Raw genomic sequence first — 27,403 nt, forward strand, 5'->3', positions numbered from 1 at the left:
GGCTGGGTCTAGGCCTGGGAAGTGACTAGCTCCTTTCAAGGGTTTCCTTCTCAGGAAAGTGTCTGCACTGCTCAAGGACTAGGGGTCCGCCTGCATACTATTCCTTCCTTGGGCTTGGAGTCTAAGAGAAAGTTACGCAGGCCTCTGACCAAGAGGCCCCGTTTTGTTAAACGCAATTCAGCCTACTTGAGTAGCAATAAATAAGTGAATAAAAGTAAGACCAAGTTCTTGGAAGCTGGACTTAGCGGTCCTTTTGTAACCCCCGCTTTATTTTAGACTCTGCACAGCCCCTCATGTCCTTTTGGAGCTGTGGATGAGGTGATACTGAAAGGACTGCATTATAAAGGCAGTTTAGTCACCAGACCTGGTTCTCTACACGGGGTGAGTGAAACACCAAAGGGCAGAATCCACTATTTATTCGCACTGATGGAGACCTGGGACGTGGAGGGAGGCCGGAGGACAAGGAAGGAAGTAGGTTTGTCTTCCTTAGAGCCCCATTGGGAATTCCTACTGAGATGATACCAGTTAACTGGTGATGTTTGACAAATGTGGAAATAAATAAAAGCCCAAGGAAGTTGTACACCCACAGGCAAAGGTAGGACAAATAAAACGCACAAAATTGGCAAATCTTCTAAAATTCTCACCTGCACATGAGCAGACTGCCCTAGCAGGGACAAGACAGAGCCAGTTTTCAGTGTTTCTTTGTTTTTGTTTTAAACGATAAAACTCTCAGTGAACTGGAGCATCCTTGAACAGTGAGCAAGCCCTGTGGTCTCACACCCTTAGGTAGAAAGTATGCTCAAAGTTCAAAATGGAAGACCAGAACACTGCAGAACCAGCTGCTAAGTGACCTTCAGGGGAAATTTGTCTGTGGCAGAGATGCTGGCCTTAGAGTCTTCCTGAATGCCCCGCGGGCAGCTCGTGAGGATTTAATTGCCCTCAGCCACTTCAGAACAGCCATGTGGGTACATTAAAGACTGTTTGTGGAGAACAGCAGGTCACCACACGCAAAGCCTTGGAATAGTCAGCCAGTCAAATCAGTGGAAAAATCAGCTTTTGTTAGATTTTGCAGTTTCGGGAATTAGGCATTCACTGCAGAGCTGCAGTTGTGGGAAATTGCAATGTCAGGCGTGTTCCCAGTGGGGAAATATTGTGAGTGTGGAGGAACGTAAGATTGGGCCTGACAATGGGGAAACTGACAAGAGCCATCACCCAGACAGTGTTTTCCTCTCCCAGCACCCCGGAAATGCTAACTAGGGGATGCTACTTGGCAGTGGTGGTACTCCAGTCAGGTCTACACGCTGAGTGAAAAGACATACACACACACACACACTGCAAGACCTGACCCCAATTTCACATGAGTCAGAGAACCCAGAGGCAAGAAACTCCCTGTAGATAAAAAAAAAAAAAAAAAAAAAAAAAAAAAAAAAAAAAAAGCCATCTAAATGCCAGCATCAGAATCGTCTAGAAAAAAAATTAAAAGGACCGGTGTCTTGCTTCTAAGTGGCAGAAGTGAGGGCATCCAGGTGAGCTGCCTGTGTTTAACCAGGGAGCAAACTGAGCAGATCCAGGCTTTAGTAAGCTAAACTTCACAGTCACTAAGTGGAGGGCTCATGCCTCTTTGCTGGGTGAAGGAGCTGAACCCAGGCTTTTGTTTCCATGCTGAACTGAAGAGAGAAAATGACCAACACACTTGCTTTCTGGACTTGGCAAACAGCTCTTTCTCAACTTGGGATCTGTAGTTCAGAAGTGAGGCCAAAAACACATAACACCCGACTCCTTAGGACATGCCCTACAGAGCCCGGGCTTCAGAGCCTGGCAAACAGGAGGCCTCCGTGAATGGTCAGGTAGCATAGAAGCACACCCTTGAAACCAGTGAGCTGTGGACCAGGTGCGGCAGAGGGAGAAATGCCACGATCCACCCTCTGCACAGGAATTCTCAGATAGCTGTCACATTCCCTGCCTGCTCCGCAGATGTCCTATGTCATGACTGGCCAGTTACCAGGTGCCCATATGTTTAAGATCAACTGGACAAGGCTCACTGTCTCCTGGGTAAGACACGTGTCACACAGGAGGAATGATATTGCAGACAATCAACAGAGCACACGCCATAGGCATCTGGCCTGGCCTGAGGGAGACAGGGAACGCCTTCCAGAGCACATGAAGCCACGCGTCCTGTAACTTCCTGGTTTTTCCCTTGTGGAAGGTTCCCTGGGTGACTTGCACAGTGCTGGACTGTGATTGGTGATGGTGGTGATGTAACTTTAAACAGAGCCTTTGTTCTGGTGACTTTGGGCTGGGCTTGTGGTACTAGACAGAGACTTGGAGCTCTGCAAGAGCAGAGGCCTCTGACCAGACAGACTGACCAGAGGGGATGCAAGAATCCGCCCTCTTAGGCACGGTAGGGGAGGTGCTGGATGCTGGCCCTGGAAGACACTTGGAAAGCCTGTGTTTCAGACTGTGTGTGTGTGTGTGTGTGTGTGTGTGTGTGTGCATGCACGCGTGAGCAACTATCATGATCATTGAGATCAGAGCAGCAATTTGTTGTTTGTATAAAATAAATACTCATTTAGTCCTTCTGTTGGTGATTTTTTTGAAAAACAGAGTACTGGGAGAAGAGAATTTTTGAGTTGCACTTTTTTTTTTTTTTTTTTGGATCTTGTACCTGGAAGGTAGTGATGATGAAGCCCAGTTTTGTTTCCTACTCCTGGCTGGTTGTTTCAGCCTACACAACCACACCCCCAAACACATCCAGGATCTCCTGAAGGACAGCCTATGCAGAAGACCAGGGAGGGGAGGCACACACACACACACACACACACACACACACACACACACACACACGTGAATATTTTCAGAAATGGGTGACTGAAAGGCCTGTTGGGGCCAGCCTTCCCAAGGCCTTGTTTTTACCAGGCAGTTTTGAGTCTGCATAATCTGTATTAAACCACCCTGGTGTGCACCAAAACATTCCTGCTAGCCATATGGCAGAGGCTATATATTTCATATATATATTATATGTGTGTGTGTGTGTGTGTGTGTGTGTGTGTGTATGTGTGTGTACAAAATGACCACATCACTCTCCTCAAACATATCAGATCTACATCTATTAAATGGGAAGGCCCTGTTAGAGTGTCTCACGGGAACACCTGTGTACATGAAAGTGCTGTGTGCAGATAAACAGGTTGGTCTTGGGTGACAGTGGGCTGGCCTTCACTGTATTCACAAGTATAGCCACCAACCACCACTCGGCTGTGGAAGAACTCCTTATCTGATTGGCAGGTGAGTTAGATTGAAGCCAGAGAGAATAGCATGTCTTTTTCATTTTAAAATTTTAAAATGCTCAATTAAAACAATAAATCACCTATTTCAATGTTCCAGCAGGGTGTGTGTGTGTGGGGGGGGAGTGCAAATGTAGTGTTGATTTTAAAATACTATGAAATTTAGATAAATTACACGATCTACTTGCTAAGGGAAATTACACATAGCATAAAAATAAGAGGACACATTATTATTCTAATGTAAATAGATCATATACAGTAGTTAATCTAAACAATGGAAGATCGCCTAGAATCACAGTCAAATTAGATTATTCAATTGCACCAAGACATAATAATATAAATATAAATAGATAAATTTAAAATCAGTCCACAGGCTACATGTTTGATACCAATGTCAATAACATACATTTTAAACTGAAACTGTTATGAAGATATTCAAATAGTATTTAGGGGAAGATTTATGATAACATTTCCAGGTGACTTATTTAGGATTTATTTTAGTGAGCACCCTAAGGGTCACCTTCCCACACTTACTCTTACAGTGCCTGCCTTTGGCACTGTGTGAGAAAAGCTCCTCCCGAATGAATGTACTCTGAGGGACCAGAGGTCACATGGGGACAGATACCCCAACATCACCAAGTGCCTGTCAACAAAACGCATGCTGTGAGCACCGCAGCTATGTCTGATTTGGGATTTTAGGGAGTTGTAATTTCCAACACAGCCGGGTTCTGTGCACATCGCCGAGAGACAACATAATCGTTTATGTGAGATGAGTTCACAGGGCGGATGCAGGGATCACAGGACCGGCGTAGAGAAGGCTGGCCTGTTTCCACGGAGCACTTTGGCCTTCTGAGTATAGGCCGACCTGCAGTCCAGAAGTGGGACATTGGAACAGCACACCTGCTGTGTTCTCTGTGTGCTATGAGCTCCTGACTGTGGCTCTGGCCTTGTGACTACTGTAGGACAAGAACAGCAAGCGTAGCTTCACAGCTGGGCAGGGGTGTGCCTCCTTCCTCAAATGGCAGACTCTGAGAAACAGGCTCAGAGGTTTCTCTGTGGTCTCAATACTAACTGAGTGAGGGGAGCATGCTCTTTGCCTCAGAATCTCCTGGAGACCTGCTGTACTGGGCACCTGGTGAGTCCCGGGAGCTCTGTAATGGCACGGAGAATTAAGATGGGTTTTCCTTTAGAGACTGTGGCAGAACCCCTCTTTGCACTAGGGGACTTCAGGCACCTGGAAAGGAGGTGAAGCAGGGAAGAGCTGCCATGGTCTGCATTGAAGCAAATCTTTAAACTGTTATTTCACCCAGCCGCTCAGGGATCCTGGGGGCCGCTGGCACGGAGGTGTCTAGATGTTTTGAGATTCCCATGGAGATGGGTTATCAGCTGATCCCCACAGAGTTCTCTCCAGGCGTCTGGTTTATTATGTCCTGTGAGTCTGAATGTGTGCCCTGCGAATCTGAAACTCCTAAACACCAAATGGGTCATGGCTGCAGAGGTGTCAGCCTGGAGCACGGGAGGCTGCTGAGTGCATCCCTCTGGACCCAGCTGTGCACACTGCCTGCTCCAACTCTAGTCTCTACTCCCAGGGGTCCCAAGCTACAGGTTCCTTGGGACCCCCACAGTGAACTCAGAGAAGCACTGCAGGGTTTTTAATTTATGGAGAACTGGCAATTCAGGACATCTCAGAGGTCCTGTGAAGCAAGTACCTCGCTGAAGGCAGTAGCTCTTAGCCAAAGAGCTTGAACTTGGAGCCAATGACAGCAGGGGACAAACAAGCTTTAGGAAACCACGTTTTCAACAGACAATTGTGGCATTAAAACTGATTCCCTGGGGGAAAGTGGAGCAGACCAGGAAACCCAGTGCCAACCCCAACCTGGCAGGGCTCAGCTGAACAGTATATATAAGCAATAAGGCAGGTGTCCCAAACTTGTTATCTTCAAATGCATCTGGCTGTAGTCAGCTATCCTGGGATGCATGTGACCCATGGGTCACAGGCCTGACACGCCTGCAGTAGAGAATTTTTATTCTTTGAAGAGTGAAGTGAAAATATTTATTTTAATCTTTGTATACTGCTTTAAAATGATTGCCAACCTATCATAACAGAAATATATATTAAATTGTTTGGTCTAAAGTGCATAACAAACCTGGTGGGTGTTTCTCTTAGCCCAGGAGCTGTGGACAGTGTGAAATTTTGCACTGTTTACCACAGCATTAAACCTCAGCTTACAGATCCATCTAGAAACACAAGTTGTTGGTTATGTCTTTATGCAGTTGCATAGCTTAATTTAAGCTGTGGCTTGAAGAACAATTTTATTTTTCCTGCAAATAAATGCCAGAGGTAACATATTCATTCTGGAATAATAAAGTGTTGGTTTAATTAGTTTTTAAAATTTTTTATATAATTTCCCCTTACAGAGTGGATAATTTACTTTATTATCCAAATTTCATAGTCAGTGTTTTAAAATTGAGATGGCATTTCTAATAGTATTCTCAGTTTAAAGACTGAAGTAAACTTTAAAGTAAAGTTTACCAGACTGAAGTATTTATTTATTTACCTTTAAATGAGCAAGAATTTTTGTACATTGGAATTTTACCTCATTAATGTAACCGAATTTAAATCAGGGATGTCAGAACACTAGCAATGTGTGAACTCTGGTGCTTGTGCCAGGCACTTGTGTCATTAGCTTTCTGTCACATTTGGAGCCGAATGATCTGCACACCAGGAAATCTGCTCTCTCCTCAACAGATGTGTATTTATCTGTGTGAAGAGACCCTCCAAAAAAAGCTGTGCAGGTTCCCAACTTTAAGTCGTATCTTATTCCATCGGCTCTAGTATAAACAGTTGTGGACCAACATGTTCTTTCTGTTCTTGGGTGCAGGATGGTGACAGTGTCTCTAATCCTGGAGCTGTGGGCAGTGTGCAAGTGGCAGAGATGGTGTTTGTACCACATGACGGTCAGCTCCGGGAGTACAGGAACCCATGAAAAGCAGAGGGCTAGACTAGTGTACAGCTATAGCCTGGCATGTGTCAGCCCCAGAGTCCCATCCCCTACACAAAAGGAAAGGAAAACCATGTGGTATGAGTCCACCGAGGCCCTGAAACCCCAGCATCTGAGCGGTGTTGTATTTTTATTTTATTTTTCAAATAATTTGCTTTGTATGTTCAGCAAATGTATACGAGTAAGAGAAAATGCTACCTTTGAAAGTGATATTCAACGTCATATTAAATTACTTTGCACAAAAGATTTTTGGTTACCTTAGATTGTATTTTCTTCTTTCGTTTTGTTGAGTAAAGTTAAGGAGGATTAAGTAGGGGGACGTTGTTGTCTGGTGAGCGTTTGCTAGACCCATGTTTGAGCAAAAAAGTAGAATCTGACTCCAACCTGATTCCTCTCCCAATGCCCAGCAAAAATCTATGGGGTGGTTTAGAGCCTCACTATGAAGAGTCCCATCAGAGCAGAGGAAGCTGACACTGGGCTCTGTCACGACCTTCTAATTGCACATGAATGAGGAGATGCTTTAAAAAAAACTTGTATGATGTGTCTATCACAAAGTCTGGACCTTAGGAACAAATAGAGAATATAACTCTGGTTGAGAAACACATGTAATGTTAAAGGAATTTGAAGTGAGAGGTTTTCAAGAAGCAAGAGAAGAATCACAGTCAGAGACACGAGAAGCCACTACCAAGGACAAATACTAGAAAGGCAGAGTTTTAGTGACAGGCATACTCTCCAGCAGACATGGGGTCCTCAGGGACCTCTCCTCCGCCTGGAAGGAGCACATCAAAGGTCCCAAGCAGATTTGGAATTAGAATCCAACTGTCCACAGACTGCTGGAACTATTTCAAGTCAGAGGATTACGTGAACTGCCTGTGCAGCCAGACACCCTCTAGGCTGGTCTCTGGGGCTCCCATAACAGAGTGCCATGCAGGGATCCTTGCAGGACAAAACTTATCCTCCACAGCTCTGTGGAGAGGACTAAGCTGGAGATGTGAGCATGGTAGGTTCTTATTCTGGCACATGGGAAGGCATGGCCACACTCCCCGGGCACTGCCTTGGGACTTGGCATTGCTTGGCTTGTAGCAGCCATCTTTGCCGTGTATAAAGGCCCCCGTGGGGGCCTGCATCTAAAGGCCCTTTCCTTTCTTTTCTGTTTTTTTTTTTTTTTTTCCCTGTGTGTATGTGTGAGTGTAGGAGTATTTGTATGCCGGGGAGGATGCACATGCATCTGTATACACACTTGCATGTAGAGGTAAACATTGGATACCATTAGTTATTGTCTATCTTGGTTTCTGAGACAGGTTCTCTCCTCGGCCTGGACCTCACCAAATAGTCTGTAAGAGCTGACCAGTGAACCTCAGAGATCTGCCTGTTACTGGGTAGTACCAAGGTTGCACTTGTGTACCTGTCTTTTTAAGTGGGTTCTGGAGACCAGGTCCCTATGCTTGTATGGTAAGCATTTTACTGACTGAGTGATTACCACATTTTACCAAACCACTTTAAAGGACAGAAGTCACTAGCTAAGATGACCATGTCCTGACCTGTATGTCTGCAAAGATTTTGCTAGCCACCAAGTGTCCTGGGTCAGGGCTTTGAGCTATCTCTGGGTAACAATTCAAGGCATGGTGTTCACTGTTGACTGTGAGCCATCTTTCCTGGTAAATGCTGTGTGCATTCTGAGGTCCTGCCCCACCTCCAGAGCAGGTGCTACAGTCCTGCAGGCTGTCACACAGAGTAGTGTCTCTCAAGCCTCAGCAGCAGCCTTTCACACAGCTGGGCAGCTGCCCTCCAGTTGACCTGGGTCACCCAAGTTAATAATCTGCTGCCTGTGTGGTGGGAGTCACAGAAGGCTGGAGGGGAGGTCATCGTGTCAGGGCAGCACCAGTGAGCACATATGTGAAATCCACCCCTCAGGGACACAGTCCCAGAGGAAGGAGTGAACAATTCCAGGGTGCCATGCTAGACATACCTCATTTTTTTTTATCCTTAATCCAATTTCTTTTGTGGAATTACACGTGCCGCTGTAAACGGCCTTTGCTCCTGTGGAAGAACATTGTACAGAGACAATGCCACACAGCGGATACCAGCTCTCCAACCCTCCCACAGTTCTGAGCAGTCAGCTGAGATCGAACCCCGGGCCTTCCAGCAGGCTAAGTGTGCACCCTCTAACTTAACTATACCAGGCCCTCAAAAGAAACCAGGAGTTAGGTCATCTGCCAAAGGACGTGTCGTTAAGGAATCTAGAGCAGACAGGGTCTAGTATTTATGACTAATGTAATACACGTGAAGATTGTACAAAAGACCAAGAGCTCTGCTAGGCTTTCAAGGTGCCCAGCAGCTCCTTGCTCCCCCTACCCCAGCTGCAATTTCTAGTAGCTGCTTCTTAAATCTTTGGTCATCTCCCCCATGTCTTTATATGCATATTTCTGCATCCTGTGCCTGCAATGCTTAGTGTTGATCTTATCACTTGAGTCATTACCCAGTCAGACCTTTGTGCAACTGAGACTTTTCCTGTTTTGTTTCGGTTTTGGTCCCCACCCTCATCCACACCCCACACCCCCAGCCAACCTCCCACGCCCCTACCAACCTCCTATCCCCCTCATCTTCCTCACCTCCACCCATCGTAGCAGGTGAATCCTGGTTAGTTCCATTGACATTTGGAGTTTGTTTTGAATAGACAGCACTATTCATGGCTGAGCCTGTGGTAAAACAGGATCGTATTTCCTTTCCTGTGGGACTATGTTCTCTCTAACATCACTCGTGGCCTTGTTTGGTGAGATCGCTCACCTGCTTAGTTTTTTGTTACTTGCTGAACAAACAAACAGTGCCGCATGCAGGAGAGCAGGAGTGCCCTCAGCTCAGCTGCTTGGTGCCAGACCTTCAAGGGCCATTGTGTGTTTACTTGGCTTCAAGTTGGAGGGTGCCACATGACCACGGCCCTCACACAGTGGTCCATCTCTCTTCCATGTGGCTCTCAAATTGGTGGACCCCCTGCTGATCTTGTGTATCTCACACTGGTCTCCAACTCTCTGTTAAAATGGTCTTGAATATTTGTTCCTACTGTTTCTCTTTCCTGAGTGCTCTCATGACAGGCATGTGCTACACATCTGAGTTATGTGGTGCTGGGGAAGGAACCAATCTCACACGTGCTAAGCAAGCTCTCTACCAGATGAGCTACATCCCCAAAACCACCGATTCCCTCAGTTTTTGTCTCCTTGCTTTCTACCCTTGTTTTGGCAGGTGATATCTTCTAAATGACAGCAAAACCAGAGTGGTATTTTAGCTGGGTATAAGATTGAAGTGAAATATTGGTATGACACTATTCCCTTGAGAGTTTGTCTTCTCATCTATTGTGTTATTTGAGACCAGTCCTTACCTTTCTAAAAAAAAAATGCAGTTTGTTTATGGATACTTGATTTGTAAATAAGCTGTATAATATAGTATAAATATTAATATAGTATAAATCTGATACAGTTGAACAAAATGGCAAGACCACAATCAAGACAATTTAATTTACCACCCTCAAGTTTTCTTTTCTTCTCCTCAGTCCCCCTCAGTGCTTCTATCCACAGACAACCAACCACATGCTGCCTTTCATCACTACAGAACATTTTGCAATTCCTAGAAGTTTCTATCAGCGGAATTTTTATAATCTCGCTTTCTCTCTTTCTCTCTCTCTTCTTTTTTTAAAACCTGATTTCTTTAACTTACCATAATAATTTTGAGATTCATCTACATAATAGTGTGGGCATTAGTAGGCTCTCTCTCTCTCTCTCTCTCTCTCTCTCTCTCTCTCTCTCTCTCTCTCTCTTTCTCTCTCTGGTTTGTTGTTGTTATTCTGCTGTATGGCTATATACCACAGTTTGTTTACTCACCAATTGGTAAATACTTGTTTTCAGTTTTACTTTATGAATTTGGATATAAGTACATGTAAAGACACATGCTTTCATATCTTTCTGCTAGACCCTAGAAGTAAGAGGGCATATCCTATGATATGGTTGTTTAATTTAAATTGCTTTTTTTTTTTTTTTTTTTTTTTTTTTTTTTTTTTTGAGACAAGATCTACCTCAGGCTGCTTCAAACTCCCCATGAAGCTGAGGGTGATCTTGAACTCCTGATCTTTCCATCTCCAACTTCCCAGTGCTGGGATTTTTGAGTGTATTTACTTCTTATGTGTCCTGGGAGTCAACCCCAAGCCGTTGTCAAGGATGCACTAACTGAGCAGATCCTTTCCCTGGCCATATTTATTCAGTTTAGGTGATGACGTTGCCAGGCCTGAGGGGCCCATTTATCCACCTCCACACCCACACTTGTTTCCGATCTTAGCTCTATGATTGAACAGATAGTATTATCCCTCTGTGGTTTCAATTTTTTTTCCCAATTACTACCAACCCTGGCACCCTCTTCCCAGGTGCTCATTGGTCATCCTGACATCTTGGGAGAAATTCTCTGTTATGCTTTAACCATGTTTGTGGGTTATTTTTATATTATGAAAATTTAAGGGGTACTTTGTTTTACTTTTTGAGGCAGGATCTACTACTGTCTCTGAGGCTGACCTTAGAGCCTTGATCTGCCTTCCTCTGCATCCCAAATGCTGAGGCTCAAGGTGTGAATCATGCCCGGCTGGAGAGCTCATACATTCTGAACACAGCACGGCTGTTCAGCAAATGTTGTGTCTTTTGAAGAAGAAACATTTAGAGAAGTTTTGATGAAGACCTCATTTACTGGTTTCTTTTGTACCCCGAACTTTTTGTATCATAATTAAGAAACTTATGCCAAATTCCAAGTTCCTATAATTTTCTTTCCCAAGTTCACCCCAGAATTTGCTTTTCAATTCAATAGCCAATTATTATATGCAGCTATTTAGACTTCACACATAGGAGGCTGTTCAGTGGTTCAGACCACATGTTACTCTTGCAAAGTAACTGGATTTGGTTCTCAGTACCCACATCATGGCTCACAAGCACCTGTAACTCCAGTTCTTGGGGCTCCAACTACCGCTTCTGACCTCCAACAGCATAGCATGTACCACTGTGTACAGACGTACTTGCAGGAAAAATGCCAAACAAAGAAAATAAACAAATCTAAAACAAATACATTTAGCAGATATCCACTTAAAATAAATAAAGAAAAACAAGGAGTATACAACAACTGTAACCCCAGAACATAAGAAGTTGAGGCAGGAGAATCACACTATAAGTTCTAGGCCAGCCTGTTCTCCACAGTGAATTCTAGGTCAGCTGGAGCTGTCTCAGAATAAACACAAATGAAATAAAGCAGTGTCTCTTTGAAGCAGCCATATTGAGAGTTCTCAATATCCCATGAGCAAGTGGACTCTCCAGTAGTCAGGACACAGGGAGTTCTTGTCAAAGGACATGTACCATCATGTGGTCCCTGTTCACGCAGTGGCTCATGGTGTGAGGGAAGGTCCTATCTTTTGCACAGGATTATTTGTTCTCATCCGGTATTTTGAAGACACCATCCTCTCCTTTCTCCTGCCTCAGCATCTGTCCAATGTCAATTCAATCAAGGGGCGTGGAGATGGCCCGGTGGTTGAGCACTTTGTGTTCTTGCAGAGGACCCTGGTTCGATTTCTGCACCCACAGAGCGGCTAACAACCATCTGTAACTCCAGTCCCATGTGAGCTGGTACTCCCCTCTGACCTCTTTTGGGTATCAGACACAAATGTGGTACATAGACATGTATACAGGCAAAGCACTCCTATACATAAAAAATTAAAATCTTAAAAAAAAAAAAAACCAATTGTAATAGTTAGATGTGGTTGGTTATACCCATAATCCTAGCCTGAGAACTATGGCAAGAAGATGAGTTTGAGAGTAGATGCTTGACCAAGGCTAGCCAGGGCTTCATACTAAGACCCTGTCTGTAAGTAAGTAAGGTGCCCTCCCTCCAAATCAACTGGCCATATGTTCCTAGTTCTACTTTTATGGCTCAGTTTGCAGCACTGATCTACTGATCTGTCTTTGTGCTAACATTGCACAGTCCTGGTGTGTTTTTCCTATATGCCTCACAGACAGGTAGAGTAAGTTTCCTAGTTTTGTTTCCCAGAAATAAGGCCTTTTAGTTCCTCTATGTATTTTGAATTTCCATATAAAATTTTTAACCTTCCCCTCAAATAAAGAGAAGCAAAGAAGTTTCTTCTGTTGGACAGGGATGCTGCTCAGGAGGCTGAGGAAGGAGGAGCAAAGGTTTGAGCCCACCTAGCTAACCTACCAAGACCTTCTCCTTCCAGGTCAGTGGTAGAGTGTTTGCCTGGCATGCACCAGGCTCTGAGTCCAATCCTTTGTAAGACAAGACAAGTCAATCCCTGAAAAGACAAGAGCATGACATACTCTCTCTGCAACTTTGGGATTTTCTATAATTTGCAGAGGAATTTTGAAGACATTGATGTCTTCACCATATCGATCTTCTAACCCACGTATTAAAGACTCTTATTTTCTTTTTCTCTTCGTGATCTTCTGTAGTTTTCAGGAACCAGTCCTGTCCGTCCTTTGTCATATTTGTACTGAACGATTTCCTGTCAGGCTTGAGGTAGAGGAAAGTAGCTCTACGTTTTTCACGTGCTATCACGTGGTGTGATGGTGGACACAGGGAGCTCAGACACTGCTTGGTTCTTAATGGGAAGCTGCCAGCCACCAGGAGTCTGTGGGCAATGCCTCTAAGCTGGCTCCTGGTCCTTTACATGTGACCTAATTTTTTTCTCTGGCTTTAAGTCCAATCTACAGCCTTTCTAGGTTTTTAGTTCTTTAGTTTGTTGTTGTTGTTTTTAACTGCACAGCCATGTGTATGGACCACGAGACTTTTCTTATCTATTGTGCTGGGAACTTGATGTGTTTTTTTTTCAGTCTTGAAAATCATACACTTCGATTCTAAGAAATCTATGTAAATCATGTCTTTAAAAGCTCTTTTCTCTGTTTTCTCTTTGTACAATTCTTATTAGGGTGATAACTTCTGTATCATCTTGTGATTTTCATTATTTTCTTCTCTCCTATATTTCTCTTTCTCGTCTGGTTTCTTTTTAACCACACAGTCCCTGTGGATATCATTCCCTTGTTCCACATCTGTTTTATCTGGTGGTCGTACTTATATGCCCAGGCCTTTTTTCTCTGAGTTCATATTTTCCTTTAAAATATTGTATGAATTTTGTTTTTATGAATTAAATACCTTCTTCCTGAGTTATTTTCTAGGAAACACTTTCCGTTTTACCTTTTCTGATTCCTCTTGTTAGTTCTCGATGCAATCTTTCACATGGAGGTTTTTCCTCTGTGAATGTCTAGCAACCGTTAATATGTATTAGTATTTTAAAGCAAGGCATTAAGAAATCTGGCGGGAGCCTCGGGTGTGGGCTACCTGACACCTGGAAGCTTTTACCCGGGCTACCATTTAAATGTTTTGATGCAGGAGCACTCAAATATCATCTACTTATGGTTATCTCCCCTTCACGAGTTCTGCTTCTGCAGAGAATTCTGCACTGGCCAGCTTCACTCTTGGTGCTGGGTGGGGTCGAGGGACCCAAAATCCAGTCTGTGGACTTGGCTCAACCATTGCTTTCTGTTTTCTCCTTCCTCTAGTCTGTGTCTGTGGTCTCAGCCTTCACTGTCCATCCAGCCTAGTTTTCTGTGTTGGAGGTGGGATAGCTGCCAATACCAGGCTGGAGAGGGTCCTCCTAGACTAACAGTTCTCCATCTGGGTTTCAGAGCGTCAATTCAGAACCTAATTCTGTAATCTGGGCCTTTGGGCCTCTGCTGTAAGAACCAGTGTTTTTCTTATGATTCTGTGCATTTGTCCTCAGCTTTGTCTTCTCACCCTTTCCCCTTCCTCGGGCCCACAGACTGGATTGTTCATAGGTTCCCCCCCCTTCTTTTTCCTCCCTCCTCTCTCCTCCTCTCTCCTCTATCACCTAATTCTCATCTTAGGGGGGTTCTGAAAATGGAAAAAAAAAACGGAAATAATTTTTTTCAGAACACTGAATTTGGCTAGGCCTTGCTCAGTTTCCAAGTTTTATTTATTTATTATGTATATAGTGCTCTGCAGGCATGTATGCCTAGTTTCCAAGTTTTAAAGCAAGCAACTTCCACGCCATACCCACGTCACCCTGCCGGCTGTACAGAGCGCATGCGCGATTGCTTCTGTTCTACTGCTTTGCCTTGTAATCTGTCCTGAGGCTTCGCATTGCCGGCTGCATTAGAGCGACGTTCTGCCTTTCTCACAGGGTCCTTCCTTTGTCCCTTATCTCCTACATTCTTGGTTCTTTGTGAAGAAGGCAAGCTAGCTTTAGCTCCTCTGCCTCTGCGATTCTGAGCATGGAGCTTTGCCACGCCACATCACACTGGGCTTCAGTCCAACCGACCCATTCAAGACGGAAGAGATGTGAGCCCTTCCAGGCTAAGTCATGAGGCAAAGTCTGTTCTCCTGAAATCTTTGGAGCTGCTGCATTAGATGTTATCCATGCACGGAGAAGCATCCGCATCTACCCGCCCCACCTCTTCCTCATCTCACCTCTAGACTGACAGCCTACGGTCCATAAATATTCACTATAGCGTCCCTAGATGGTAAGATTCTTGTTTTAGAAAATGTCACACATGTTTTCAGGTCAGCTGTGGTTGTTCTTAACCACTCCCCCACCTCCACCAACAGCCGCTGTGAGAGGCAAGTGACCGAGTGATGCTGAGGTGGCTGTAGCTGGGTTTCCACACCAGCACATGCCTAGAGGACACAAGAGAATCACAGCTGGCTGAGGACTGCGTGTTAGCATTGCACTCCATCCACAGACACGAGCCCTTACTTACAGCCAGGAAGAGGCAGCCAAGGGATTGCCGTGGAAAGATGACTCAAAGTTTTCAGTGACTCATAAGTCACACTCTGAGGCACTCAGGGCAGAAATTCTCCCAGGGTCTATGCAGTTACTGGTAATGTATCATTCCCCATCACTAATTAAACGTTTAATGCTGAAGCAAAAGACCCCAAATAAAGTCAAAAGGAACAACTGTGGCCAAAAACAGGCATAAAGTTCCTGCAAACAGAAAGGAATAGATTGAGAGATATCAGAATCAATCAGTTTAGAAGTCTTTTATGGCAAGACACTGTCCAAGGTTCGGAACCTGAATAGAGGAAACCCCATGCTGGGTATATATGTATGTGTATATGATGTGTATGTATATGATATATATATATATATATATATATATATATATATATATATATATAATTTCTACACTCTCCTTAAAACCCACAGGTGCATCCCAAAAGGTCACCATGCTCAACTAACTGCTCAGAGATTTGTCTTGAATCAAAGGTGGTAAATAGGAGGACAACCAGTGGTGGGGTAATCTCATGCTCTCTGCTGAACTGAACCTGGAGCATGTGTCACAGGCATGTGCAGACAGGCACAGTACTTCCCAGAGTGTCACCTCCTCACATAGCAAGAACACAAAGGCTGGAACGTGAAGCACTCGTGGCCAGCTTTCAGAATCAGATAAAGAGCTTAACCAAAAAAAACTCAAATTCCTATTAAATATCAGATCAGGAAAACCTTCTGGAGATCACATATTTCCAGCTTGCCCACGTGAGGGCTTTCAGCCTGAGGTTCAGGATACACAGTGGTTCAATGAGAAATTGATTAGATGGACTCATAGGATTGAGGGATCATTTGCTAAATCAGCATGGAGGTCAGAGACCAAACAAGGTTAGCAAAACTCTTTCAAGGGATGCCCCAATGTGATTTGCAAAAAGTAAGTTCCATGAACCAAACCTGTTCCTGGCATAAAATTATTATGTAAAAGGCAACTCACTTTGGTGACCGTGAGTAAAACCCCGACAATGTGTTATTTACAAGGATGAGAGGACTGTGGACCCAGAACCATCTTACCAGGACAGGTTTGCCAACCAGGAGCACTCCTCTGAGATCAGGTGTCATGATTCCAACATCATTACTTTACCATGGCCCACTGGCTCAGAGCTGGCATCCCTCAGACACCTGCCACCTGCTCCTCTCAAGTACCAGGGAATGGTACCTACCACATTTAGGGTTTTGACATGCAAATGCGACTCTTTTGTTTTAATCAGGATCTCTCTATGTAACCCTGGCTGACCTGAAACTTATGTAGACCAGGCTGGCTTCGAACTCACAGAGATCTGCCTGCCTCTGTCTCTTGAATGTTGGCATGCATCACCACACCTAGCCAAAAATGACATTTTGGGTCATCTGATGGTATAACTTGCTTTCAATGAAATAAAGAAAAATGGGGGAGAGATGTTTTTACATATCTAAAAAGAACAGAGTGGTCAGTATTGGAATAGTACCAGATCAGTACCAACAAAACTGCAAAAGGAGACCTTGAGTGTCCACAGTGCATGGTAGCCATCCCTCCAATAGCATTTGGCTAGGGCATGTGTTCCCCAGTGCTTCTCAACAAGGGAGGTGCATGCCAGGCTCACTCGTGCAGTTCCTGGAAATACTGATGCCTACCCAGGAGCAGGTACCCAGGCCTGGTCACCTGTGTGAGGAGCAGGCATGTGCCAACACTCTGCATGTATAACAAACTGACTAAGTCCTGGCTCATGAAGCTCCAAGGACCCCTACGCATAGGTGAAGCCCTCCTGTTTATCTCACATGTTAACTAACAGAGTGAAGAAAAAGACCGTCTCACCTGGCTTCCTCCTGCACAATCTTCCTTCTAGAGACCCTGAGCCATTGCAGGTTCCAGAAGTTGAGACAAATCTTTCAACATTAAAAAAAAACAAAAACAAAAACAAAACACACACAAAAAGAAAACCAAGTGGGGGTGGTGGTGGTGGGGAGACTAGAGAGATGGCTCAGTGATTAAGAGCACTGACTGCTCTTCCAGAGGTCCTGAGTTCAATTCCCAGCAACCACATGGAGGCTCACAACCATCTGTAATGAGATTGTCTGCCCTCTTCTGGTGTCTGAAGACAGCAACAGTGTACTCATATACATAAAATAAACGAATACATCTTTAAAGAAAAAGTCAGACTTTTACAAAATGGATTCGAAGACTTCAAAGCCATGGAGCTTCACCAAGTGATTGGTTTATATTGATTGGTGCAGCTTAGGATATCAGGGTTCAATGTGGTGGCTTCACGGGACTGGCAGCTGCCTCACTGGGTGGTCTGCCAACAGGTCTTGGAGAGAGTGTGGTGTCAGTGTACCCTCAGGACCTGTGTTAGTCAGAGTTCTGAAAAGAAACAGAACCCATAGAACTAATATATAGATTTAAAAGGTATCTGTCAGATCGGCTCACAGGACGATGCCTTGAAGTCCAACAGTGGCGCTATGTCACAACACGAAGGCAGCACTCCCAGTCTGGCGCAGAAGGCCTAGGGGGTTCCTGCAGAGTTGCTGCTCTCCAGTCTAATATCAGAGGAATCTCAAGCAGCAGGAGAGGTGAACCTGCTCCTGAGCGTGAGGGACAGCAGGCAAAAAAGCCATTCCTGGTTGTTTTTTTTTTTTTTTTAATTTCATTTTAAGATATATTTTATGTTTCAGCAAGTGTAAATGTGTGTGGGGTTTTGTAAGAGTGTAGCTGCCATAATGGTTGGATCCCCAAGAGCTGGTGTTAGAGGCATTGTGAGCTACCCAGTGGATGCTGAGAGCTGAATTCAGGTCCTCAGGCAACTGCAAAGAGCAACATGCAATCCAGCCTTGGGCCTCTCTTGTCCCTTCCACATCCTGTCTGCTACCAGAAGGTGCCTATCACATTCATGGTAGGTCCTCCTGTTTGAAATAATCTGAATAAGAAAGAGCACGTGGGAGGCAGAGGCAAGCAGATCTCTGAGTTTGAGGCCAGTCTGGTCTGCATTGTGACTTCCAGGCCAGCTAGAGAGTCCCTGTCTCAAAAAGCAAAACAAAAATCCCTTACAAGGGGGTCCAGTAGCTTCTGTTTTAGTTGACTCCAGACGATGTCAAGTTGACAGCCAAGATAAGCCATCCCAGAACCCACTCGGGAAGTTGCAGGCTGCCTTGCAGGAAAGGGCTGGAATGCACGCAGCATGGCCTTATGCCTTTATAGTTACAGACAAGAACACTGTAGACAGAGCCTTTACAGACGCTTGTTTTAGACTGTGATCACACAGGTTTGACATTTCACAGGCTTTCATAGTCTGTCTGTCTCTCGTTTTCCCCATCAAGGGCTTACCCTCTTTATAGTGATGGATTCAGTTTACTTCCTTGGTCCCCTCACTCTGATACTTCTGGCTGATTTCTCTCACAGTCGTATTTCCTTATTTCTTGACATATCTAATAATTTAAATTGTGTACTGGACATCACATTACAGAATGTTTCAAGTTTTTAAGGAACACTGATTGGTTTAATCGTGTGTGTGTGTGTGTGTGTGTGTGTGTGTGTGTGTGTGTGTGTGCTGTGTGTGAGAGTGTGTGTGTGTGTGTGAGTGAGTGTGCTGTGTGTGAGACAGTGTGTGTGTGAGTGAGTGTGCTGTGTGTGAGAGTGTGTGTGTGTGTGTGTGTGTGAGTGAGTGTGCTGTGTGTGAGACAGTGTGTGTGAGAGTGTGTGTGTGTGTGTGTGTGTGAGTGAGTGTGCTGTGTGTGTGTGTGTGTGAGTGAGTGTGCTGTGTGTGAGAGAGAGTGTGTGTGTGTGTGTGTGTGTGTGAGTGAGTGTGCTGTGTGTGAGACAGTGTGTGTGTGAGTGAGTGTGCTGTGTGTGAGAGTGTGTGTGTGTGTGTGTGTGAGTGAGTGTGCTGTGTGTGAGACAGTGTGTGTGAGAGTGTGTGTGTGTGTGTGTGTGTGTGAGTGAGTGTGCTGTGTGTGTGTGTGTGTGTGAGTGAGTGTGCTGTGTGTGTGTGTGTGTGAGTGAGTGTGCTGTGTGTGAGACAGTGTGTGTGTGAGTGAGTGTGCTGTGTGTGAGTGTGTGTGTGTGTGTGTGTGTGTGAGTGAGTGTGCTGTGTGTGAGACAGTGTGTGTGAGAGTGTGTGTGTGTGTGTGTGTGAGTGAGTGTGCTGTGTGTGTGTGTGTGTGTGTGTGAGTGAGTGTGCTGTGTGTGAGAGAGTGTGTGTGTGTGTGTGAGTGAGTGTGCTGTGTGTGAGTGTGTGTGTGTGTGTGTGTGTGTGTGTGTGTGTGCTGTGTGTGAGAGAGAGTGTGTGTGTGTGTGTGTGAGTGAGTGTGCTGTGTGTGTGTGTGTGTGTGTGTGAGTGAGTGTGCTGTGTGTGAGTGTGTGTGTGTGTGTGAGTGAGTGAGTGTGCTGTGTGTGTGTGTGTGTGTGTGTGTGTGTGTGTGTGTATGTGCATGTGTTTGTGTGCTTATGCACACATGTGCATGTGCATGTGGAGGTCAGAGGTCAGTGCCCTGTGCCTTCTTCAGTTGCTCTCCACTTTAGTTTTTGAAACAGGATCTCTCACTGAACCTGGAGCGCCTTAGTCAGCTACACTGGCTTGTCACCGAGGCCCAGAAATCCACCTCTCTTCTTCGTCAGCACGAAGATTAGAGACAGATGCCACTAGGCCTGGCTTTTTCCGAGCTGCTAGGAATGGAGCTAGGTCTTCATTCTTACATGGCAAGCACTTTGCCAGCTGTGTCATCCCCCAGACTCAAGCTTGATCCTTCAAGATTGTCCTTACATTGTCCCGGTGCAGAACAAACTCCTGGGCTGGGCCTCTGTGCAGAGAGTAGCCTCTCTGGGTGAATGCAGGCATGGGATATATATTTAGGGTGCTGTGTGAGCCTGTTTGTGCGTTAGCTATGTTTTCAGAACTTTACCTTTTTTTTTTGATAGCACTAACACTGAAAACTTTCCCCTTACCTTTATTCTGAGAATTAACTGAAAGCTTAAAGTGTCTGGTGCCTGGGTTGTGTTAGCATAGGTCACTTCTCCACCCTCCTCTTTACTGTCTGAGGTAAAGGTGGTCCTTCCATCTTCCCCTGAATCCCCATCTGCCTGGTTTCACAGTGGTCCTCAGTACTAGGACAGTGGGAGGAAGTTGAACTGTGAAGCACCCAGGTCCAGAGCTAAGGCTTAAATCCAATATATAGCTCACAGAGTGAGCAAGAACTGCCCTTGAGGATGAGATGAAGAACAAGGAGTCTGTGAAGGCAATGGCAGACACCTGGTGAACTCTGACCCCACTAAACACTCAAGGCCAAACTGCCATGTCCATTCCCCAGACCCCCATCACTCCGCCCTCACCAGCCTCCTCCCCTTCTAACATCTCAGGCCCTAAGGCCCCCTTCACGTCAACACCAGTGCCCAGTCCTGGCCAGGGCCAAGCATTCCCATGGAGACCATCCTGCTTCCTCCATACCTTACCATACCTTACAATACCTTACATGGCTTCGACCTACCCTGACATTTTGTAGCTCCCAAGAACTAATTCTACTAACAGGAATTCAACTGGGAGCCTCTCTCACCTGGCTACATATTTGCCTAACAGCTAACTTTCTCATTCAAATCTCTGGTTATTTTCGAGCCGCCCTAGTCTTGCCTTGTCTCTGTTGCATTCTCTCTCTCAGCTGTGGAAGCCCAAACCCTAAAGAGTGCACTTCAGTCTTCTCCCCTCCTCCTCTCTTAATGGTTTGGTAATTCATCAGCTTTCTGCCTCCAGGTCCTGTGACTGACAAGCTGGACAGTACTGAGCATACAGGGTGGCATTCTAGGCCTCCTGTGATAGGATTCCCGTCGTGACAGATTCCTCTGTTTCTACAACCCTCCCCCAAGCCCCTGAAGCCCCTCCCAAGCCCCTGCAGCCCTCCAAGCCCCTGCAGCCCCCTCCAAGCCCCTGCAGTCCAGTTTTCAACAACATTTTTCTTTGTGACCCACATCATGACTGATAGCAACTTCTTTTTCTGCTCTAGCCTGTGCAGATAGTTATTGCTCACATGAGTCTTTGGGCAGGTAAGCAAGGTCCTCTGAAGAGGAGAAGGAAGAGGAGGAGGAGAAAGAGGACAAGGAAAAGGAGGAGGAAGAGGAGGAGGAGGAGGAAAAGGAGAAGGAGATGGATGCTGTGGAGAAGTGAATGTGTTTCCTTTCCTCAGAGGCTGTGTTCTATTGCTTAGGCTGCCTGGTTCAGTGGTCCATGACAGAAGGGATCTATAGACACTGGCCTGCACCCCAGCAGCAAGCACATGGATATCAGGAAACACCTCAGCTCAAATCCAGAGTTCTGTCCACACTGCCTCTCAGATCTTGCCTAGTACATTCCTATGTCCCCAGTCTTTAAGCATCTTTCCCGGATGCTCATTTAATGTCCCCCCCCCCCAAACAGGTCCAAAGTCTAGGGAATTCCCTGAGGTCAGAGAGTCACAGTATACTAAAACGAGGCCAGATAACCCCACAGGATTAAGGACTAGCGAGAAGTTCTGATTTTTTTAAGGGTATTTTTTTTTTTTAAATAGACCTGTAGGCATAGCCATCTATTGTAGGTTTTGGTTTGGTGTCAGTGAGTAATAAAAGTGTCATTCCCTGTGATTTTTATCAATTACAGTAAATATGCCAGTAATCACCCACTTTAGCTGCTGAAACACCAGTGCTGTCTGGAGTTGAGGCTGGGGACCTCTCAGAGGCCTCGAGAGGTAAACCCCACAGGTGTAGACTGACGTCTAGGCAAACAGTAGTTAAGCTAGAATTTGGAGGGGGGGAGTGCTAATGTATGTCAAGCCGACAAATTTGGACTTTTTCATGAGGGTCTGACATATCAAACAGGAAATAGGCAGAAATTACTGTAACAGGAAAAGTCTTGTCATTTACAACCTCTAAAGCAACGGCCTCATTTAACACATCAACTCGAAGATAATGATCGGCTCAGCCTGGTATTTATTCCACCTCTAAAGTGTAGACACCAGGGCAAGCCTCATGTGTCTGTAGAGGAGACCTGTGGTGACCCGTCAGTCCCTGCGGCTGCAGAATGAGTGGAGGACCAACTGCCACACAGGCTAAGATGTGAGAACCTTTCTACTTCTTCAAACATAAAAAACTGAAGAGATGTGGCTGGAAGTGACATGGAGTGGCAGTCTTGTCTCGAGGTGAATGACGTCAGGAAAGTCCCACGTGTTCAGTTTGCTTGTTTTCCTTGGGAGCTGTTTGGAGTCGTTGGAGCTGAGAATGTATTTCTGCACTTGAGGCACACGTGCGTTATCCCCAGTGATCCCTAGCCAGTTCTCAGCCAATCACCAGAGTTCCGTCTGTTTCAGATACCCGGAACCAACGCTGTCAGCGTGATTCAAGATGAGCGATGGGCGCCTCCTCTGCATGTGTGAAGACGGTCCAGCAAGAGGAGGAAGAGGGCTCCTGAAAGCCAGGCTGATGAGGAAAAATCCTGTGCTGAGTAATCGTGGGCTTCTGAATGGGCAGTCGGTGTATGAACATCACGGTGCCCGCCCCACCCCAACCCCAGTGGGCAAGCACTGAGATCACTTTCAGGGGTATAGGGAGAGCAGCGGGTTCCCAGAAAGACATTGCTCTAGACCATTCCTCTGGTTTACTCTTCTCTGCACCTCTCTGGTTTCCTGTTCTCCTGGGCTTCACTCGGGTAGGAATACAAAAGTGCCCTCTGCTGCAGGCCGCTAGGGTGCAAACCCACCGGTGAACAATGCACACACACGCCTTTCCATATACCTGCCACACCTGTCAGGACACAAACCTGCACAGACAACTGTGCATATACACCTGCACACAAACAAACCTACACATACCTTCAGGTACACACACACACACGAGCCCATACCTGCTCATAACTGCATACCCAAACATACCTGTAGGATATACACACATGCCTATATGCACCTTAAGGGACACACATATGCACAGATACCTGCCCACTCCTGTGTGAACAAACTCACCTACATACACCTGTGAGGGCACACACGTGCTCACACTCACCCACACATTATCATACCTGCAGAGGCCCACATACATACTTGAAGGGGACATACATACTTTACATACATACATACATACATACTTTACATACATACATACATACATACACACATACATACATACATACATACACACATACACACATACATACACACATACACACATACATACACACATACATACATACATACACACATACATACATACATACATACACACATACATACATACACACATACACACATACACACACACATACATACACACATACTAATAATAATCTAATAACTTTTCTCTCTTTATGCTATTTCATGTTTACCCAGAGATACTCTGTGAGGTCAAAACTGGTTCCTGTGTCTGTCTTCAAGGACACAAACCAAATGAAAAGGAAATAATTCACTTAAAAAGAATTTTAAAATCAGCTTCCACTGGTGCAGCTTGATTGGTTAATGTCTTCTGAACTTAGAGTGTTCTGAAAATAAGAGTTACTAACTTTCACAGACAACCAGTGGCCTCAAGGAGCCGTGAAGATGTCTCAGCAATGCATACAAGACACATATAGGCAAAGCTGGACACTAGTCAGACCTGTGAAGTAACTTCCTGTAACCGAGGGAGAAAGGCAGATGGGAATACACATCACCTCACTGGCTCTGCAGATCTAAGTCAACTCAGAAGCCAACCATGGCCCAGGTAACTCACTTCACTGTGACACAGGAACGTTCCTGTGGGGCTGATCAATGGGCTTCTGGGAATGTGAACTTGTCAAATGACTTGAGCAATGGAGTCTTTCTGTAATCAATGTATGTCCCAGGAAACCTGAACTGCACCCCCACCTTCAACTATTCCTAATGGGAGAATATTTGTTTTCCCCAACAAGTAAATTATCATTATTATCATCAGCAGTAGTAGCAGTAGTAGTGTGGTTATTTGAAACAGGGTTTCTATATACAGTCCTGGCTGTTCTAGAACTTACTATATAAATCAAGCTGTTGTCATACTGACAGAGGTCCTCCTGCCTCTGCCTCCCAAATCCTGAGATGAAAGGCTCATGCCACTGGGCCCAGCTAAATATACACCATGCCCGGCGTGTATGTTGTGTTAACTACAGACTATTGTTAGCATGCTTGCAAATTCATAACAAGTTACCTCTCTCAGAACAACAGGCGTGGTTTTAAAATATTTTTGGCAAAACGTTACAGACTCATTATTCTGTTAATTAAACCTCTCGCCCCAATTGCTTTGGGTTCTAAGATGCACACATGGAATGTTTTCATCCTCTGTAGAGCCTGATGCACCCTCAGATTCAGCAGCCACTCCCTGGCATTCCTTTTCCCCCTTCCACAGTGGTGCATGGAATAAAGAAGCACACCCCGGGCTTGCTGAAATGCCAAGGAAGCACGCATGCTCGTGGAGGTAAGCGAGAAAGAATTCATGATCCATATGGTCGAGAATAAAAATAATTTGTGGCAAGATCAACTATTCTTCCTAATCCCCTTTTATTTAGGTGTTGTAAATCATTCCCCCACACTGGAGCATGGCTCTTTTTATCTCAAGAGCATTATTTTGCCGCATGTATCTAGGAGAGAATGCCCCTCGCCACTGAATGTCTCCACTACCAACTGAAAAGGCTACACACAAACCCTAGCAAGTTCTCAAAGAATAAAGCAAGCCCTTGGGCTACGTACGTTTAGGTACGTTTAGGTAATATACGAAAGGTAAAACAGACGGTTAGGTTTGCAGCAGGTAACTGTGCAGTGTTCTCTCAGGGCCAGAGGAAGCAACTACTGCAGTGCTAAGAACTCCACCCTCATCCTCCACCTGTCACCAGCTTCCCAGGCTAACCCCTCTGTGTCTGGTCTCAGAGCCAAGAGTTGTACAGGGAACAGGGCTGATGGCAAACAAAGTCCTGCTGAGGTGGTGAGGGGTGAAACACTATGCTTGGATATTATTTGATGGTTGTCATCATCATCATCATCATCATCATCATCATCATCATCTGATCAGGATTCCAGACAGGAGCATCAGCTCTGTCGGTGCCATGCTGGAAGTGAGTCTCCTCAAGAGCAAGCAGGCCATGCCACACGCAGGAGCCAACGCAGAGCTCACAGTAATAGCCGAGTGGTCTGAGGGCTGAAGGTGAAGCTGCTTTGCTTTCAGCCCCGGCTCTTTGCCTCGGCTCATTTTTCCAGGGACCCTCCTATATGCACGGTGTGAAGGGAATTACCTATTACTTCAATTATTTGTTTCTTATCAGCTGATGTGAAACTACAAGGATTTGCATTGAATGGACACAAAGAAAGAGCAAGTCACGGCACATCGCCAAATGAAAGAGTGATGTTCTGGCGAATTTAGCCGAAATAATTTACTGCTATAAAAGTGGGGAAGTGGAAGGTACAGCCTTTGACCAATAAATCCCCGCTGCCCGTGAAACCCTTATCTGGTCCCCTCCGATACATTCCACACAAGGAAGCCATCATCATTGGCTCTGGCTTGTTATTTGTAAACCTTGATCTTCTGCACTTGGTGTCCTAAATATGGGTAATTAGCATCAGTTTATCACACTTCTGCATATTTCCTGTACTCTCCAAACACACGAGCTTCCATTGGCTGCCATTCTGCTACAGGAGATTATGAAGACAGATTGCACAGAACGAATGTGCTAAACGAGATTAGGAAGGAATAGAAATAGCAACTTGGCCAATAAATTCCTCGTGAGAGCCTTATCATGCAATTACACGTTGACTAGCTTCACACTCTCCCAGCCTCTTAATCCAGTGCCCCCACCAGGAATAAAATTTCACTAATTTCTGAATTGCCGCAGATCCTCCTGACTTGTCACCGAGAGCGAGAGAGAGAGCGGCTGGAACGAGTGGGCCTGCAGGAAACATCTAGCCGAACTTTACAATAGAAAAGTAAACTTTGAATGTCAGCGTGGGCGGCGTGCGTTGGGATGTTCAAAGCAGCTCAGAGTCTCTGGGTGAGCACGTACAGTCTGGGTTCTCAGTCATGTAACTTTGCTCTGTGCCCCACATTTCCTCATTGGGGATCGTGCCCTTCCTGGTCTGCCTGAAAGGGAGGGCCTCCTCACTAGTTAGCCAGAATGCGAAGCGGAGCGCCAGCTGCAGCTCCTTCTTGCTGACCTGACAGTAGCCAGAATACTCCTGAGCAATGATGGGACACTCCCTCCACCTCTTTAAGTTCGGCTTCCTCCTTGCTCAGACAGGCTGTCTCTCACCCCCTCTCATGTGCTCTAGCCCCCTCTGCACATTAAGGTGTATAAATAGGAAAATTCCTGCCCACTCTGCACCGTAAGGAGTGCAACCAAGAACACTGTAATAGGGCTGCTACAGGGGGAGCGTGATTCTTGTTCCTCCCTGCCTGTTAATGTTATCCTCCCCAGGGCTTTATAATAAGTTAGGTATTTAAAGAGGCCCATTAAGCCTTTCGATCTACCAGGGGACTATTTATAGCACAGAACCACAGTCAGACATCATGAGGCCCCCCACAGAAGCAAGGTATGGGCGAGAACCCCACAGGACTGAGCTTCTCTTTGCTAGAGGGCATACATGGACATCCAGATCAAACATATCTGTGCTCCCAGAAAAGATGGGCTTCCTGCTCAGGGTGGAAGGAATTCATTAGCTAAGAAAATCCAGAGCCATTGTGAAGCAAGTTTATATGTAAAGATCACAATATGGCCTCTGCTTTCCTTTTTTTCTAGGCAATTCCTATGGGGATTTGCTGCGTAAAGGGCCTCATGAGCAATCCAGAGAAAGGGTTCTAGGTTTCCTTTCTGAAACTTGAGTTCAGATCAGCATCCACAACACTCAACGGTGCCTCTTTCCACACGGACCCTGCATGCACTGTTTCTAGAACCTGGTGTGGCTGCACAAGGAGGAATCCCCGCTAGATGAACAGCCGCTCAGAATTCGGGTATGCCTGGACCTTGAGAAGGATGGTTTTGCCTTTTGCAGGCTGTCTGGTCTTTTGTTGGTTGGCAAGGATTTTATTTTCCAAAGAGGAGCCTTTACTAACCTTGAGTGGGAGAGAATCAGCCAGGGCCTCTGAGGCACATGGAAATACTTGTCTGGAGGAGATGGCTCTTAGAGATCACAGCACAGATGCCTGAAGCAGAAGGGGAAGCACCTGTAGTAGCTGCCGCCTTGCAGGCACCTCAGTTACTGGAGTCACCAAGAAGCAGCGTTATGGAGTCTTGGAAGTGAGAGTGCTCTTCTAAAGAGAGTCCTAGGAACCT

General features: G+C 45.5%; 1 protein-coding gene across 2 annotated transcripts in view; it reads left to right on the forward strand.

The window, feature by feature from the left end:
* Positions 1 to 27,403, forward strand: part of LOC117721690 (uncharacterized) — a 49,786-nt gene that overhangs the window by 16,260 nt on the left and 6,123 nt on the right. The window contains exons 2-5 of one of the 2 annotated variants that reach the window (XM_076913813.1): positions 22,461 to 23,838; positions 24,432 to 24,561; positions 25,970 to 26,125; positions 26,870 to 27,081. The gene's annotated coding sequence lies outside the window, so the exon portion shown is untranslated. Of the gene's footprint in view, positions 1 to 22,460; positions 23,839 to 24,431; positions 26,126 to 26,869; positions 27,082 to 27,403 lie in introns of both variants that reach the window. The other variant, XM_076913814.1, reaches the window with a different exon arrangement.

This window comes from Arvicanthis niloticus, chromosome 16, assembly GCF_011762505.2.
Source record: "Arvicanthis niloticus isolate mArvNil1 chromosome 16, mArvNil1.pat.X, whole genome shotgun sequence".
NCBI classification, from domain to species: domain Eukaryota; kingdom Metazoa; phylum Chordata; class Mammalia; order Rodentia; family Muridae; genus Arvicanthis; species Arvicanthis niloticus.